This window comes from Chinchilla lanigera, unplaced genomic scaffold (assembly GCF_000276665.1).
Source record: "Chinchilla lanigera isolate Chin_1 unplaced genomic scaffold, ChiLan1.0 scaffold00012, whole genome shotgun sequence".
NCBI classification, from domain to species: domain Eukaryota; kingdom Metazoa; phylum Chordata; class Mammalia; order Rodentia; family Chinchillidae; genus Chinchilla; species Chinchilla lanigera.
The window spans coordinates 25,858,992-25,878,059 of NW_004955413.1; the positions used below are offsets into that span (position 1 = coordinate 25,858,992).

The 19,068-nt window shown below is 41.1% G+C and overlaps 1 protein-coding gene across 3 annotated transcripts in view; it reads left to right on the forward strand.

Annotated features, from left to right (window-relative positions):
• Positions 1-19,068, forward strand: part of Tnrc6b (trinucleotide repeat containing 6B) — a 240,254-nt gene that overhangs the window by 38,564 nt on the left and 182,622 nt on the right. For all 3 annotated transcript variants that reach the window (XM_005379308.2, XM_013511418.1, XM_013511420.1), the window contains exon 2: positions 18,385-18,459. The gene's annotated coding sequence lies outside the window, so the exon portion shown is untranslated. The remainder of the gene's footprint in view (positions 1-18,384; positions 18,460-19,068) is intronic.

Sequence of the window (19,068 nt, forward strand, 5' to 3'; positions counted from 1 at the left end):
TATGTGTCTATACCAGTGAGGACAAAGTGTAGTCCCTTCCATGACGAAAGTGGTCCAGTATAATCAACCTGCCACCAGGTCGCAGGTTGATCACCACAGGGAATGGTGCCATACTGGGGACTCAGTGTTGGTCTCCGCTGCTGGCATATTGGGCATTCAGCAGTGGCTGTAGCCAGATCAGCCTTGGTGAGTGGGAGTCCGTGTTGCTGAGCCCATGCATAACTCCATCCCTGCCACCATGGCCACCCTGTTCATGAGCCCATTGAGCAATGACAGGGGTGGCTGAAGAAGGAGGTTGGCCACTAGTTATCAATCCACTACAGGAAGTTTGAGAGAAGACCTTGGAAGAGGATTGAAGGTTCTTGCAAGGAAGTGATTATAATGATTAACTAAGCAATCTAAGCTAAAGAAAAAATTAAGTCAGAAGAGAAAATGCAGCTAATAGAAAGTTTCATGGTAGTAACAAAGTTATTTTCATGGGGCTCTTCAGCAAGGGAGCCGGAAAGGTCAAACAATGGATTGAGTTTGAAGGAGAGGCAAAGTGGATTGAGATACTAAGAACATAGCTGAGACAGAGTGAAGGAACACAGCCTTGGAGCTGGACATTTTCCAGAACTTCGAGGCTGGAGTGTTTGGCTGGGTTACCCATGCAGGTGTTAAAGTCACGTTGACTGTGTTGATTAATTGTGCCAGAGTTTAATATTGAGCCAGATACGTTCAAATATCAGATGTTCATGTGTTCTGCAAAGAATTAAAATTGGGGTCTGGGGTAAAAATAGGGTAGATTGCTTCTTTACAGTGGGCAGCCCGTGTGAGGAGGTGCCATTATATGCAAATCTAAACGGATAAGGTGATGAAATGAGAGTAATCCAGGCAGAGGGAACAGCTGGTACAGAGCTCCAAGTAAGTACAACTCTTTCAAGAGAGAGAAGAGAAGGGGCAGGATGAAATGAGGTTAGAGGGCCTGGGGATTTAGCTCAGCGGCAAACGTGCCTGCCTGGCAAGCACAAGGTCGTGAGTTCGGCTCCCGGTACCGGAGAAAAACCAAAAAAAAAAAAGAAAAGAAATGAGGTTAGAGTGCAGCAGGAGATGGACGCTGAAGGGTCTGCAAAGTTGTGGTTAGGAATTTGGTGCAGAGATATGATTCTAAGTGCCACAGAGCACCAGGCAAGCTGCAGGATGACCCAGAGGATCCTTGCCTTTTGCAGTTCATGCCTTTCTGTAGTCTTTTCTCATGCCAAACAGGGCTGACTTGTGTATCCAGTGGGATATCATGGCATTGATGGTGTACAGTTTCTGGTGCTGGCTCGTAAAAGACATCGCAGCTTCCCTCAGAGTAAGTGGTCTCAGAATGAGGCAGAACCTGCAGCGGCTGTCACGCAGGATCCTATTGATGCAGTGCTGAGGCTATTTAAATAGCTCGTGGGAAGGCTCACATGGAGGCGCTGAAACCTCCACCTAAAAACCATCATGTGAGTGCACTGTCTTGGAAGTGGGTCCACCAGCCTAGACAGACACGCATAGACTGTAGCTCCTCACACATACTTCATTCTGAAATATTCTGGTGTGTACGTATAAAAGGCAGGATTTTTTAAAAAGGACAAGTTCAACCCCATTATCACATCTAAAGCAACCATCTCTTCCTCCTTCCCCCCTCCCCCTCCTCCCCTCCCCCTCTTCTTCCTCTTCCCCTTCCGCCGCCGCCTCCTCCCCTTTCCCCCTCCCTCCTTCTCCTTTCCTTTCCTTTCCCCCTCCCCCTCCCCCTCCCCCTCTTCCCTCCTCCTTCCTTCTTCTTCTTCTTCTTTCTTCTCCTCCTCTTTTTGAGACATAGTTTCACTATGTAGTTTAGGCTGGTCTTGAGCTCACTTTGTAGCCCAGGCTAGGCTCAAACTCAGAGCAATCCTCCTGTCTCAGCCTCCTGAGTGCTGGGATTATGGGCATACATCACCACATCCAGCCTAAAAATTCTTTGTAATATGCAAAAAAGTGGGTGTTCTGTGTTTTTATGTAAGACAGCATTTTAATTCTTATCCTTAGAAACAATAAAGAGTATGCATGATTTGGAAAGAAAATGTGCCAAACAGTGGCCAAAGAAGAATTCTCTGTTCTGTGCTTTTTCTTTTATCCAGTCGCTCTGAAGTGTTTCATCAGCTCTGATTGTTGTTGCTTGTTGCCTGATGTTATTTTTGCCCACATATTCACCATAGTCTTTTTTCCCTTCCACATGAACTTGTGACCCCATTTGCACATCTCTTAAGGCCTGGCCAGAACGCTGATACTCTGTGCAATACTGTCTTCTGATGGATTTCACCCATTTTGGGATACTACCCCAATCACCACATCTTACTTGTTGCTAGAGAAAATACTGTGACTGGATTTTTTTCCTTCCACCTGTCTCTTGACAGGGTTTTGACCCACTTGTCCAGGTAACTGCACACAATTCAGATCTTTCAAGAACCAAGTTCTCCTTGGCTGTTTCAGACCCATGTCTTACAAACTGATGAAGTAATGCAGGTCTCTGAAACACAGCTTCTGTTTTCTTTTCTTACAATCTAATCTTTATGCGTTTTCACACTAGCCCATACTACCTCCATTCAGGGGATCCAGTGTGGTTATTTTGTTTAAAAAATATTTTTTTGTTAAATTTGGTTTGTTTATACTAGTATGCAAAAAGGGTCCAACACAGCATTTGGTGAATGTTTCCTAAATGCCCTTTTATCTGTTAAGTTCCTCCCACTCGTCTTCCTCTCAGTTTATCTTAAAAACAGACTTGTCCATTGGTCCCATAGTTTCTCACATTCTAGATTCTGCTGTTTTGCATCATTTCAGAGTCTTACCTGTTCCACTCCTGTGTTAATCACTTTTCTGTCACTGAGACACAACCCTTGACACCCACAACTTAAAGAAGGAGACGTTGATTTTGGCTCAGTTGCAGTCTGCAGTGGGCAAGCACCGAGGCAGAGCATCATGCAGAGGTACACAGCCAAGGACTAGCTGCTCAGCTCATGGCAGACAGGAAGCAGAGGGAAGGGAGAAGTTTGGGAGAGAGATAAACCCTTCCAGGCCATGCTGCCAGTGACCTGCCTCTTCCTACCAGACGTCACCTCCTAACAGCACATCGGGCTGTATAAGCCTTCACAATCCAGTCACCTTCCAGAATCCCTGCCAGTAAGCGTGTGAGATTGCAGGTGACATCTGGACATCAGCCATCACGTCTGCCTTGCATTTTATGTAAGCTAACAGTTATGTCTTGGAGCTTGGTCTAACTCGTGTGTTTTCATTTGACAAGAATTCTTCATAGGAGGTGATGTGAACCTTCATTAAGGGGTACATAGCCAGTTGTCTCATTGTACTATGATGCTACCAGCTATTGAAAAGCAGTGCCTAGATGTGTTTACTTACTAGGGTTTGCAAAATGCTGATAATCTAATTCTGTGGTTTGTCTCCACTTACTAGCTAGAGGAATCTTCTTATCAACAGTGTAGTTAATCCGAGGTAACTTCACTTTGGAAAGATAGGCTAAAAGCTTCATTCTTTCTCTATATTTATTAATCTTCAAAATAGTAAAATAACTTCATAGCACCCTCCAAAGAAGACCAATGAAGTATAAAATATATATCAAATTGGAGGGCTGGGGATTTAGCTCAGCAGCACAGCGCCTACCTGGCAAGCGTGAGGTTGTGAGTTCGATTCCTGGTACCAGAAAAAAACCAAAACCAATAAATAAATAAAATGGTAAACCCAGACATTATAATGTATTTGATAGCTATAAATATATTACAGTGAATTTGAATCCAGTCAGCACCGAGCTACATTTCTAGCTCTTTTTGGTTGAGACAGGGTATTGCTGTTTCCCACACTCCTCAAACTTGTGACCCTTTTGCCTCAGCCACCCAAGTAGCCTAGATTACAGGTGTGTATTACCATGCCCAAAAATACTCTATTACCAATTCCCAAATGGTTGACATGAAGGTTGTTTTCAGTTCAAGAATACAAATAGTACACCAGCAGTAGTGATTAACATCTTGGGACAAGTACATTTGTACATGGGGAGTTTGGGAGGAGTTTTTGTGTGGTCCTGTATGGGGTCCTGTATGATTTTTTTTGTTGTTGTTGTTTTTTAGAATTCATTCTTGGTTGTAAAATTGCTGTATAAAATAAAGTATTTTCAGTTTTGGTAGACTGTGTTGTAGAAAAGCAATAGAAGTGGGAATGGACCAATAAGAGATGTACTAAAAATTTCTGTCCCAGTATTCCTACCAGTCTCCAACCCAGCCCACCAAAAGAGAACTCTCCTCTATGCCTGGTCTCCAGTTGTATCCCACCATCAGGATATGGTAGGGCCTCTGTTTCCACATCTTTGCATTGTCTACATTCTTAATCTTTGCCAGTTTGCCAGGTGATCCAAAACATTGAAATTTTTCTAAATCATAAAAAGGTCATTATACTTTTGCTTTAGTTTCGTTTTATGTTTGAGAATGATTCTGTGTTGTCAAGGCTAGCTACCTTTATGCTGGCTTTAAGCGCCAAACTCCTAAGCTTAAACCACCCTCCTGCCTCAGCATCCCAAGTATCTGGGACTACAGGTGCATTTTAATGTGCCTAGCTTTAGATTTTTATGTAATAAAATTTATTAGCAATTTCTTTTGTGCCTTTGAGGTGAAATTACGCTTTTAGGATGACGTTTTCTAATTCAAGATTATATATTTACTCATCATTTCATCTGTTAGTTTCACATTCATTTTGGTTTTTTAATTGAGGTATTTGATTTACCTGAAATTTTCTTTTGGCATATGCAGTAAGATACCTAAAGTAAGAAATATAGCTTCCCACTCTTCACTCTTACAAGGACTGGCCAGTTAGTCCAAACCACTTGTTGAATAACTCATCTTCTCTCTGGTTTTTGTTGTTGTTGTTGTTGTTGTCGTCGTTGTTGTTGTTTTGATACCAGGAATCGAACTTGGGACCTTGCGCTTGCCAGATAGGCGCTTATGCCACTGAGCTAAATCCCCAACTCTGCTGACTTGCAGTACCCTTTCCATCATAATTTTCCACATAAGGTACATTTCTTTTCCCCTTAACTGTGGAGAGCCCCAATCATGAAAGCAACAGGATTTGTGTGATATTGGGTGGAGAATGAAGTGAAGAGATTGAACCTAGGCAATGTGGGAGAGGTATGATATCAGAAGTAACATCTGGAGATCGGTTTGGAGAAGAGTTCTTTTTTAATAGAGATTGAAGGGACATCATGCTAGAAATTCTCAGCAGTTCCTCAAATCCCTCGTTGTGGCCCATTCCTTCCTCTTCTACTTCTGGATAAACCACTAATCTTCAACTTTAGCCTGTATCAGAATCACCGAGAGGGCTTGTTAGTTGTCACAGTTCCTGGCTCAGTAGTTCTGTGGACTAAGACCTGTCTGCCAGGGGCCCGGCTGCTGCTGCAGTGGCTGCTGGTCTGGGAACCCCACTTGGAGAGCCACTGCTCTCACCCCACTCGTCTCACCCCTCCTGGAGTACTCCGTGTGTCTGTAGGGTGGCTTTTTCTAGTTTTCCTGTCCTTACTACCTCCCGACACAAATTAGTACTGCGATGGTGGGAGCAGAAGTGGGGAGAGAGGAATAAAGCTGAAAGACATTTCAAAAGAAGGATTAATTGGCCCTGGAGACTGAGTAGATGTGAGGGACAAAGGGCAGGAAGCAAAAGACTTTTTCTAAACAGTGACACCAGATTTACTCCTTCACAAACACTTCTTTCATGTTATTTTCTTGTTCAAGAATCTGAGATAAATAAACTTGAGATTTGAAGAAAATACAACAGACAATTGACGCCCAACCAGTGTAGTTTCTCTTGTTTCGTCTGAGTCCAATCTCATTATGACAGATGACTTTGCAAGTTACATTACCAAATACTCGAGTGGTCAAGCCTGTGACCTACTTTAAGGAGTATCCAATTTAACAATTCCAGTTCAGCAAACTAATTTGGACAGCATTTTAGGACTTGTAGAATTTAATTTGAAGTGCTGTAGTACACTTATATAAAAGTACTGTTCATTTTTAAAGGTTAGCTTTAACCCTATTTAAAAATCCTGTTTATTGTGTGTGTATCTCTTTTTAAAAATCTCATTATACCTTATAGTTGCTGTAGTAGTTACCTTTTTCTTATGCTTGCTGTTTGGACAAAAAACAAGGTAGGGAGTGTTATACCAAGTATTCATGTTTGCAACTATGTCCTTTTAATTAAGTTAGATTTTCTTTGTTGTTTCTTATTCTTATGTTTGTAGTTGTAAATGCAGATGAGACAAGAGTGTGTGTTTGAACAGGTGAGATGAAATAAGCAAATGACATTGAAAACATATTTGTTTTTATTTATTTATTTTTATTTTTCCACAGTTTCATTTGTGTGTATTGGTTATACAGAGTAATGGGCTCCATTCTGGCACACTTGTTCTTGCACATATATGTTATTCCCCCATGGACCCCTTAGTAACTATGGAGGGGGTATGTCATCTTAAGTTGCATTTCCCTAATGACATAAAAGGTTGAATTGTTACATGATTATTATGATGGTATATATTCTGTGGTGAGATGTCTGTTCAGGTCTTTGGTCCACTTTTAAAATCAGGTTATTTTTTAAACTGTTGAATGCTAGGTGTTGTTTGTCTATTTTGGATAGCAGAACCTGATCAAGTGTACCTTTTGGAAGTTAACTCCCATGAAAGCCTATTTATTAAATCATATTTATTGCTGGATTGAAGATGTGTCCAGGTTTTTGGGCTTTTCTTTTTTCCTTTTTAGATGGTGGGGTTGAAGCCATAGCTTGCACTCTACCACTGGGCCACACCCTCAGCTGCATTTGAGTTTTTAAAGATATTTAAAATGGACATTTAAGTTTAGTTTTAAGCCAGGCACAGTGACACAGTGCCTGCCTGGCAAGTGTGAGGTCCTGAGTTTGACTCCCGGTACCAAAAAATCCCGAGTTTAGTTTTAAAAGCTGACTTCTTGTTATGCTTTCTTCTTACATGACTTGGTCGCACATGTGCAGATGATATTTTGAAGATGACAGTCTTATAGCTGACTATAAAAGGATGCTAGATATTTGCACTTTTTTTGATATTTGCATTTTTAAAAAAAATTCATTGAGGTATAATTTACATACCGTAAAAGTCACCCATTTTAGGTATATAATTAAAACTTTCTCAGTAAATTTATACAGTTTATGGTCATCAGCATGACTCAGTTTTAGAACATCTCCATCAGACACAAGATACTTCCCCTTGCCCATTTGCTGTTAATCCCTGTTACTACTCCCCATCCCAGGAAAACTCTTAATGTACTCTCTGTCTTTGTCGATTTGCCTTTTCTGCACATCCTGTGTAAATGGAATCGTATAGTATGTAACCGTTTAAGTCTGTCTTCCTTCACTGAGTATAACTGAGGCTATCTGTGTTGTAGTGTGTATCAGTGGTAATATATGTACCTTTACTGTTGCTGAGTACTTTTCTGCATATGTGAACCTGTGTTTATCATTCACCAGTTGTTGATGGGTATGTACTTTGGTTCTGCTGTTTAGCTGTAATGCTGCTGTGGACGTTCACATGCACAGATACTTGTTTTGACATTTAGTAAGTCACTGATAACCAGATGAGAAACATCTAAAAGTTGAAAATTGTAAAGTTTCATTGCAAGATATTTTTAACCGTAAAATGAAAATCTTATTTTAGACCATATCAGATAGCAGTTTTATGTTACATTAATTCATTATTATCTCTCTCTCTTTTTCTGGGGACGGGTTACAGGGAACCAATCTCAGGACGTTATGCTTGCCAGGGAAGCACTTGTGCCACTGAGCTACATCTCTGGCCCTCATTATTATCTCTTAAAGTCCCTTGTAGACTTGCAACTCAAGAATAACCCCGTGATTTTAATAAGACAGTAGAACCTTCAGATAGTAGTTTCATCCTTGAAAAAAATTGTTCATAGTAATTATTGTTTGAGCCACACAATAGCCTTGCACCAGGTACTTAGAGACCACACTGTATTCTCAGGTAATTGCTGTAGGAATCTCATCAAGCTGTAAGAGTCAGCTTATTCATTCCGCACATAGTCATTGAACTAGGCACTGTGATAGACACTGGTGAATTGAGATTTGAAAGATTTAATCTCTGTGCTTTAAGAATTAACTATCTGCACAACCTGTATATGAGAAAATAAAGTGTATAATACTGGGCCATGGGAACCCAGAGGAAGGGTATCTGACAGAGCAGGGGTGGGGAAAAAGGAGGTTATCAGAGTGTACTGGTAAAATAATAGCTTATACTTACCAAGTACTTGTTTTGCCGCAGAACATTTCACTTATATTGACCCGTTCTATCTGCACTATAACCCTTGAGGCAGGTAGTATATTTTATCCTGTTTCATGGATGAGAAAGCTACAGAAACTAAGTTACCTTGACCAAAGTCACATAATGAGTGAATGGCAGATCTGGAATTTGGGCCAGGCATTCTCATGAGACTGACATTCAGGCAGAGTTGTGAATGACAGTTTGCGGTTAGTTTGGCAGAAGGATGATTGATATATCTATATGGTTTTCTAGATAGGGAAATATTTTGAGTAAAGGGAAAGAAGGCAGATGGTATGGCAGACTACTTGTGGAAAAAGGTGAGTGGCACAGGATGAGAGTAGAAAGGCCTGGACACTAGAAGAAAGGTTTAGCATGCTATAGAAGAAATTTGTGTTCTTGATCTGTTTTTTAGAGTTATACCTACAATACCATTTCAGTCAGTATTAATCTTATTGCTGTTTTGCTTTCAATCTTTTTTTTTTTTATTATGAAGTGTGTCACACAGTCAGAAAAAAGCATAAGGGCTGTGGGTGTAGCTCAGTGATAGAGCACCTGCCTAATATACACAAAGTCTTGGGTTCCCTCCCAGGCACCACATAGATAGATAGATAGATAGATAGATAGATAGATGGATGGCATATAGATAGAGAGACAGTACATGAAAAGAAAATTCAAAATTTAATGAATTATTTTAAAATAACCACCTTAAGGTTAGGGAAGAGGAGATTGTGGTGACCCAGCAACCCTTTAGTGACCTTTGCTATCAGTGTTGTCTTTCCCTTTCTACCTACAGGTAACTGCTCTACTGCTTTTGTTTTTCCTACTGCTTTCTTATTTTTCTTTTTACTTTCATTTACTTTTATTTACATCTGTGTATTTCTAAACCTCACAGTTTTGACTGGTTTTGAACACACGGAATCATGTGCTATATATTCCTGTGTACCTGGTCATTATATGTGTGAGAATTCTTCATTTTCATGCTGTGTAGTATTTCATTTTATGAATATTCCACAAGGTATTCACCATTGGACTATTGAAAGTATTTGAGATGTTCCCAGTTGGAATGTCAAAGGCAAGTCACAACAGTTTAGCATCCTTAACTGGCTTTACTTGGGTGTGTTTGTGTGTGTGTGTGTGTGTGTGTGTGTGTGTGTGTGTGTGTGTACTGAGGACCAAACCCAGGTCCTTGGACATGTTAGGGAAATGCTCTACCACTGAGCCACATCCCTAACTCATGTCTGTTTTAGTAACAGATGCTTTTTGTGTCCTCTCTAAGGAGATCCTTCCCTCCCATCATTTACAAAAACATTTCACAGTGTTTTGTTATACACGTAGAATTGGTTTTTATTTGTGGAAATTTTAAATTAATTTTTTTTTTTTTTTTTTTTTTTTGGTTTTTTGGTTTTTCTCCGGTACCGGGAACCGAACTCACGACTTTGCACTTGCCAGGCAGGTGCTTTTGCCGCTGAGCTAAATCCCCAGCCCCCTAAATTAATTTGTTAATGCTCCTCAGCCTTCAAGGTTTTTTGTTTTGTTTTGCTTTAATGTTTTGTCCAGATTTTCTGACTATCCTCAAGAGGAAGGATGGTCTGAATCACCTAGTTTAGCATTCTAGAAACAAAAATCTCCTTTTAAGTTTTGGTTTCACTTTGACTTAAAAATGATCTGTTCTTGTACAAGGTCTTGGGTTTAATCCCTAACACACAGACACACAAAATCTGTTATGTCTTGTTAGAAGGCCTTAATGAATATATTTTCTAAAAACTAAAATAAAAAAGGACTGAAAACTATATGCTGTGAATTTTCTATTTTTGTATAGTATTTTTTTTATTGAAGAGACCGAAATGAAGCTTCTGTGTCCTTAGCGCTTCTCTAAGGTATAAAACAGTTAGCTGAAAACTTGCTACATAAACTAATCATGGTTATATGTTTAGCAGAATAGTTTTAGAACACTAATCACAGGAAAAATCTAAATGAAAGGACACATGCTATCGAAAGGATACATGCTGTCGAACATTGACTTTGATAATAAAACAATTTAACTATGATGATGGCCTTTTTCCTTTCTATGTTTATCCGTAAACACAAACCAATTTTTTGGCCAGAGATGGACTGTATGGAAATGGCATCCAGAATGCTTTTAGTTTGTGCCACAAAATATGAAGAAAATGTTTTCAGTTTATGGCAACTAGATCCGTGACATATGATGCTCCAGGAACTGTTTTTACAAGATACACAGGGACAGAATAGCAAACTCACATGATCATTGGCAGGGAAAAACTGGCTACGTGGCTATGTTAAATTTGCTTTTGAAGACAGCCAGATCAAGAAATATCTGAAGTCTTTCCGACTACAGCAGGGAGAGGATTTTACAGTTAGTAAACACAGCCTTGAGAAACCCTGGCAAGGCAGTCCTGGGGAGCCATTTGCAGCCTGCACCGGCGAGGCACAGAGAGGGAGAGCCTTATGCGGCCTGCAGGGAATGTTGCCCAGGGCAGTAGCGGCTCCTGGGAGGCAGAGAAGCTTCCCTGAGAAGTCCTTGCCCAGCAGTGCAGTTCCCCACCTCTGGCCCTAGCCTGCCTTCTCTGTCTCTAACATTCACCAGAGAGTTACCTCAGTTGCAGCTGAGCTGTTAGGAGTGTTTGCATCCTTAGAAGTTTGAGTCTCCAACTGATATGGGGGAAAGAAACTCCCACCCTGCTAGATGTCTTGTACCAGTTCATGTTCTCTGAAACTGATGAATGAATTTTAGGAACAACAGAGGTTTAAGAGCAGAATATATATTTATTGGGGAAAGAAGCTTCTGTCTAAGAGAGAGTGAGAGAGAGAGAGTGAGAGAGAGAGACAGAGACAGACACAGGGGTCCCGAGTGGGTTGCCAAAAGCCCTGCCTTTTCTAGAGATTTTTATAGAGCAAGTACATGACATGAGGCAGGTCCAAGGTGGGGGGAAATGGGAAATCACAAGGTGGGACAAAACTATGGTCGACCTATAAGATTATGAGTATAATTACTCAGGTAAAATTGATTAAGTTGAGATTAAATGGGGAAGCAAGTCACATAGCAAGTGGTCATGAATATAGAATAGGGGCTCTTCCTGTAGGGGGTTGGATTAGTGGCTCTTCCTGGCTTCTTCAAGGTGAGGATACCTATTTAGAGTCTCAATCTCTGATGTTTATCCTTAGGAAGTATATAGGTGCATTTGTTTTATCTTTTGTCCTGAAGTCTCTCCCACCATTCCGTGGTATCTAGTCTTCTACACTGGCTCCTTCGAGGGCCTAGCCCTGTCTGACTGCCTACAATATTTTCATCTAATTTATCTGCCTATAACACAACCACACACTTCCTCCTTGCCTGACCCTTGCTTAGACCATTTTGTTTACCTTGTATATGAATGGTTCCCAAAGAGTGGTCCAAAAATCGCTCCCTTCCTGCCTCCCCTTTCAAGGAGTCCTCAGGATTCTAATTTTAATGGTACTGGGGTGCAGTATGCCTTTTAAGTCATCTTTTTTCTGAGCACACAGAGTAGTTTTCCAGAGGTCCCCTGACTTAGGGTACTGCAGAAGACTGGAAGCAAAAACACGTTCGAGGGTACAACTGTTGTCTCTTAAGACAGACCTTAAAGATACCCGCCAAAAATGCCAGACGGTGGCACTTTCCTCTCATTTTTAATCCTTTGAAATAGTATTTTAATTTTGAAAATGTAAGTTTATTATTGATAGTTTTAATGAACTAATACTTTAAATGTTTTGTAGCTTTAATATTTAATATGGCAATTATTAATATGTATTAATTGATAATTATAGCCCCCATAAACAAAAGCACTTTGGAGCCTTACGTAATTTTTATGAGTGTCCAGGGATCCTGAGGTGAGTAACTTTGAGAGCCACCGCTTTAAATTCTGTCAGTTCCAGCCGGAATCCGTTTCTCTCCTGAAGGCAGCATAGATTGTCTAGCCCACTGTTTTCTATGCATTTGTCAACTTCTGTGCCACCTAGCTCAGTGCTTAGTTTCCTTCCCCTTGACTGTGGTGTAAGAGCCCAAAGGACAGGGATCATAGGTTAAGTCAGATTGTGTCGAGACTTCCACAGTGTATATAGTATTGGTTGCAACATAAACAGTTGTTAATAATTGTTCATGTTGTTGTCCTTCACATCAATATCAAAATCACCAGTTTACCTAAGAAGAATATACTTTTAAACTTTATGAACATCCTTAAATAGAAATAGCCATTTGATTAAAAATATGTAAAATTAATATACAGCGTGAAAGATTAAAAGCTTTTTTTAGTTGTCAATAAATGAGTTATAAAAGCTAAATGTATTAATGTTTCTTTTTAAAACTTACATTTGTAAATTGAGAGAGTATAATTGCATATATTTAACGTCACAAAGTGATGTTACAATGTATAAACACAATTTGTCACGTCTGATGTATTTAATTATTGCAGGAAAACCTGGCCTGAAGCCTTTGTTCTGAAAATTTGCCCAGCACAGTGCCACTGGCTTAGTAAGCATTCGGTAAAGCTGGTTGAGTTGAATCTGCTGTTTCAGGAGCTGCTTCTGCTGTTCTTTACCCACAGTCCTGGTGGTATGGGCAGTTAGTTATGTTTAGATTTTCAGAAGGTAGTTTGACTTTCTCCAGCCCTTGATAAAGAACTCACAGACTGTCCTGGGGCTGGGCTGGAGGGCATAAATGAACTGAGAAAACTGGTAGTTCCCTGCCTTACTTTGCTCATTGCTGAAACAAAAAAATACCTGACACCTAAAGTTAAAGGAGGAAAGGTTTATTTAGCTCTCAGTTGGTAGAGGTTTCATTCTGTCATCAGCTACCTCCAAAGTAGGGTGGCACATGGCAGAGGAGAAGCAATTCATGGTGAGCAGAAGGTAGCAAAGCAACAAGGGGCAACCATAGCTCTTTCTAGTCCTAATACCTTATCCAAACTACGCAGGGCAGTTGCACTCACACCCCTAATCTTAGTGCCCTGAGTTTAGCATTGCACCATGAATCAATCCCAGCATCACACACTATAGATTCAGCCGAAAAAGCCCCACTTACGACTGCATGATGCTTTGGGGGGACATCTAGATACAAGCCATAACATAACCCGGGGTAGGGCAAGTTTTTCTCATCATTCCTGCTTCAGATTGAGTTTTGTGTACCTTTCTGACTTCCAAGATATAAGCAAACGTGATGTTTTTATGCTAGAGTCCTTGCGTCAGTTCCAGTTTCCTTCACTGCTTCTCTCAGTGCTTCACTATGGGTCCTGTGCAAGCAGCACAATGCCCTGGTAGACTTATGACTGACAAATAGAATCCTTATTTGGGGAAGCTCAGAATCTTGTTTGTTTTTCTCTAAAAATATATGTGTTTATTCCACAAGAATTTATTTGGATTATCCCTTGGGCTAGCAATGTATTAAATAATGGTGATACAATGCTAAATAAAACTGAGGCCCTGCCTTCAGGAAGCTTATAACCATTAAGCACACCCACAAACCTAGGAAAATATGTAGCAACTTTAGTTGGGAATTATGACTGAAGAGGAAAGACCTATCCAGATCACCTGGGAGAAGATATTTAAAAGGCCAGGAGCCAGGCGTTATTGTTAGTACCTAATCTCTCAGGTACCTAAGCCCTCAGGAGGCTGAAGCAGGAAGATTGCCACAAGTTCCAGGCCAGCCTGAACTACATAGAGAGACCCTGTCTCAAAAAGCAAAAACCCAGACATACAGCCCAGTGCAAAGGCCCTGGTTCAGTCTCCCGTACTAAAACAAAATAAAACTGCTTCAAAATTTTGGTTAAAACGGCATGACAGCATTTCTGAGGGAGGCAGAAAGAGAACACACTTTGGTGACAGACTTTTTGGAGTTGTAGGTGTGTTGAGTTTTAGCATCATGAGAGGGATAGAGCTATTAGAATCAATTATATAGATGTTTTCGGAGGTTCTAAGAAAGTCAGCGCTAGAGGGAGTTGGGAGTCATTAAGATGAAGGTGGTAGTTATCTCTGTGAGAAAGGATAAGGGTATGGTAGTAGAGAGGACAAGGGGAGTATGGAAAGCACTGGGAGAAACCAGCCAGAAAAGTCTCTGGGGAATGTTCTGTAAGAGGAACCAAAAGCCGTGGATTGGGCCCTTCCCGTGGGGTAAAGGGACTAAACATTTTGTCGGAGTGGGATCAGTACTACACTCCTTTCTCAAAGCTAGGAATTAAGTTTACATCCGTCACCAGGACCTGTCCTCCAGTTACCTGAGCACCGAAGCAGACCCTCTTTTTTTTTTTTTTTTTTTGAGTGGGGGTTTGTTTTTTTTCTGGCACCGGGAATTGAGCTTACGACCTTGCGCTTGCCAGGTAGGCGCTGGCAGCAGACCCTCTTCGTAACCATTCTTCTCAATCCCTGCCCATGAGACTGGCTGCAAATCCAGGGAGACAGGAGGACCCAGACACAGCCAGGAGATGGACAACTAACGGTGCCCTGACCCATTGACTGCATCATCAGTATCCTTAATGTCTAGGTAGGAAAGAAGCTCCGGATTGCAAGAGTTTCAGGTGGTTCTGGTGTTTAAATGCAGGGATGGTTAATAGTTGCCCGCTGTATTTGACAACTGGGATTGATAGGAACAGAAACCATATTGTGATGATTAAGGAGTGAATTTGAGATAAGGACATTAAAGCCATAAAGAGAAACTACTTTTTCAAGAGGCCTGATTAGGACAAAGAAGAGGGGAGCTAGAGCAGATTTTAGGACCAAAGGGAGTGTTTGTAGGAATGAGCAGACTTGAACATTTTTACAGAATTTCCAGTGTTAAGCTGAAATAGGAGTGGTTTGAAACATAAAAGGCAGCATTTCCAGATCTTGGAATGGCAGTAAATCTCTTTTACTAAGAAAATACATCTGCTTGTAGCAGATCTGCCTCCACCTGTGTTCCTTAGGCTTTTGATGTTATGATTTGTGCTACCTAATTTTGTAGGTATCTTCTTCCCACTTGGGCCAACCAGACGGGTAGTGCCCTCCAGTCTGCCCCTCTGTCTCCTTCTGGGAAGGCCTTGGTGGTGTTCGCTGCCCCCTCATGTTTGCTGCTTTGCTTAGGACTTTTCTCTGGACGTCTTGCTTGAAGTTAGGCCTGTTGCCAACAATGTAGGCAGTCGTGGCTTTCAGTGTTATTTGTGACTTGGTTAAAAGTTTATAGTGTATTCCTAACAATCTGCATCCCAAGAATTATACGACATACCAAACTGGTGACACTGGTTAGTCCTAGGAAGACTGGCGAAAAGCAGAGGGGACAGTACTGAACAAATAAGCATCATGCTGAATAGGCAAGTTTCAGAATTAAAACCCTGCCATGTCAGAGGTGATACTAGGAAATTTAGTAAATGTAGTTTGTTGAATATGAATTTCTTTCACCTGTATTCCCTAGGTTCTAATTATATCCTATAAGTTTAGTTACATACCTGGCTCTTGAGGTGGAGAAACTTTTTTTTTATGAGCCTTTACACCAAGCTACATCCCTAGCCCTTTTTCTCATTTTTTATTTTGAGTAAGGGTCTGAGTTACCAAGTTTGCCGAGGCTGGGCTCAAACTTTCAGGGCTCCTGCCTGAGCCTTCCAGAGTGCCCGGATTACAGGCATGCACTGCCATGCCCAGCCTGGAAGAACTCTTTAAGTCTGCTTACCTTTCAGCAGAGCCTGGGGATTGATTAGTCCAAGATCACAGAACCCTATTGTGACCTCCAAGGTGACTTTGGTTGCTTTTCAAGAGAATAGAGAAAACTGGAATGGGTCATAGTTCCCTACTACATGATCAGATAGAAGAATTACAGAGTAGTTCTTAATATTTCAAGGTGATGTTTTGATGGAATTTACCATTATTTATTCCTTAAAAGGGAAATAGTGCAGTAGAAACTTGAGTTAATCCTGAATACTTGAATAATTTGGGGATTAATTTTTATTTATTTCAAATGTGAGTGCAAGGGTCAGGGATATAGCTCAGTAGCACAGTCCCTGTCTGGCAAGTACAAGGTCCTGAGTTCATTTCCTAGCACCCAAAGAAAAAAAAAGTGCATACAGCCTCCAGTACAGAAGAAATCCTGGCAAGAACATTGGAGGCAGATAAAAGAGGAGTGGAAGGAATTTGCAAAGGGCCTAGCAAATATTAGTGCATGTATCTTAGGCAAGGAAACCAGGTATGAGCCACATAAATAAAGTGGGAAATGAAGATGGGCCTGGGAGATCTTGGATTTTATCTTAAAGGTGATAGGTAGTTACTGCCTCAATTTAAATGGCAACCAGGTATGAGCCACATAAATAAAGTGGGAAATGAAGATGGGCCTGGGAGATCTTGGATTTTATCTTAAAGGTGATAGGTAGTTACTGCCTCAATTTAAATGGCAACACAAAGAAAGGTCAGATTTTCTGTTGAGAAAGAGACTGCTGGCACAAGAATGTGTGTAGTACAGGGTCAGGGAGAATAATTACAATATTACTAATTCTCATCCCAGCACCATTCCATCTGAGATTATTCATTGAAGCAGTGTTAAATGAGATAGAGATGATGACAGAGAAGTCACAGGGTGCTTTCAGGATTTGTGGTGTACCTGCCTCAAACACTGACATAATGTGGGCCTAAAGCTACTCCTTGAAGTCTGTAGCCACAGAGAATGGAATGCGCTGTCCCTGAGGGAAGCAGTAGGTTGATTGTGAAACAAAGGACTGACTTCCCAAATAGTGACTGCTTGTTGACACCATTACAATAGTTCATCAGAGATAACTTTCTGCCTCGGTCACCATTGTTTTGGCCGCCTTCACAGGTGCTGCAGGAGCAGCCTTGAGCAGCCAAGCCTCAGGCGTTTGTTCCTGCCACTGTTAAATGAAGGCGTAGCCATTTTTAATTCAGATAGTGTTGGTGTATCTATGTACTCACATAAGTAGGAGTATATATTTCAGAGAGAAACATTCCATCATGAAATAAATAAAATGGTCACTGCCTTTATTAGCAGCTTGCTATGAATTGATTCCAGGTATTACTTGGGAATGGATGTGGAGGAGTGAGAGAGGTCTGGGGACCAGCTCAGAGACCTCCATGAGAGAGAAATGAAATAGCAGTGAGAAGTGAATTGTGGGTGGATGGGAGGTGTACATTTTGAAAGCAGAAATGATAGGACTTGTGAACGGGGTCCTGTGAGGGGAGAGATTTCAGGACAAACCTCAGATTCTAACCTGAGACCTTGATGAAGATAGTGGAGATGGAGAGAAACCCTCTGTTGAGTCTAAAATGATTGTAAGACAGCCAAAGCTGGAAGGCAATTTGGCGTTTTTCAAGTAGAACAAATAAAATAAGAAATAAAAGTTTGTGGCCAGGTGTGGTGGTGCGTGTCTGCAATCCAAGTACTCTGAGAGGCTGAGGCAGGAAGATTGCAAGTTTGAGCCCAGCCTGGGCAACTTACTGACCCCATCTCAAAATAAGATATAAAAAGAGCCAAGAATATAGCTCACTGTGAAGACCCTGTGCCCAATACTGCAAGCAAGCAAGAAAATAAATAAATAAATGTAAAGACTTAATAAAGGTTTTCGCCAGGTGTGATGGTGCATGCCTGTAATCCCAGTACTCAGGAGGCTGAGGCAGGAGGATCGCCATGAGTTCAAGGCCAGCCTAACCTGTATAAGTGAGTTCAAGGCCAGCCTGTACTACATAACAACACCCTGTCTTTAAAAAATAATAAAAAAGAAAGAAACAAAGGTTTTAATGTGTGTTCAAAAAGTGTTCCAGTTCACATTAATAACTGTTTGCTTTTATTGAGTATATGCCCTACATGTACTCAGTGCTTTACACATACTTTACTTAAACTTCAAAAGAACCCTCTCAGAAAGATTCAGTCACTGTTCCAGTGTGGGATGAGAAGGCTGTGGCGTGGAGAGGGTGGAACACTGGCCCAGGAGACAGTAGCTGGACAGGAAGGACGAGGATTTGGACAAGGCTGCGTGCTCTGCTGCTTCCCCAGATGTCTTGCATGGAGCACATAACTCATCATGATTTTTCTCTCTTTTCAGGGTTTTGGTTTTTTGCACTGAAAGTAACCTAGACTTACCGTCTCAGGCTTGTGTTGCCCCAGGATACTGTCAAAGGTAAGTTTTAAAAATGTATATCCACCATGTATTGACAGTAAAATAGGAGTGTTTTTGTTAAAAAGAAAGAAAATACGTTGTAATCTTATTCCTTCTCTCTAGAGTTCTCACAGAAGGATATTCAAGTGATCTTTTCTGCACGCTTCTTCTGTAGGTCCCTTCAAAGTGTAGCTCAGTCGTAGAGCACTTACCTAACATACATGAGCCCTGGGTTTGAGGCCCAGCACTACCAAAAAGAAAAGTAAAAAGCCCTGGTATTGAGATTGTTACTGGTATTTGGTGCTTTAGCCTGTAATGCAAGAACTTAGTGATTAGGATTAACAGTTGCTGTTTAGCATTAATATATTTCTAGCTTCTGTCTCTAGCCCTCCCCACTATAGCCCACAGTCCACGTTAATGCTTAGGTTTGCTTTCTAAATGAGAGCTTTAGCCATGCACTCCTTTGCTGAAACAGCTCCAGTGGCTCCCAGTGGCTGCAGATGCTAGCTGTAAACCCCTTCAAAACTTAAGCCCGGTCATCAGTTCTGAATTCTTTTGTGGGGGATTTCTGTCAGTCTAGGGGGAGGGGCTGGGGATCCAACTGAGGGCCTGGTGCATGGTAGACAAATG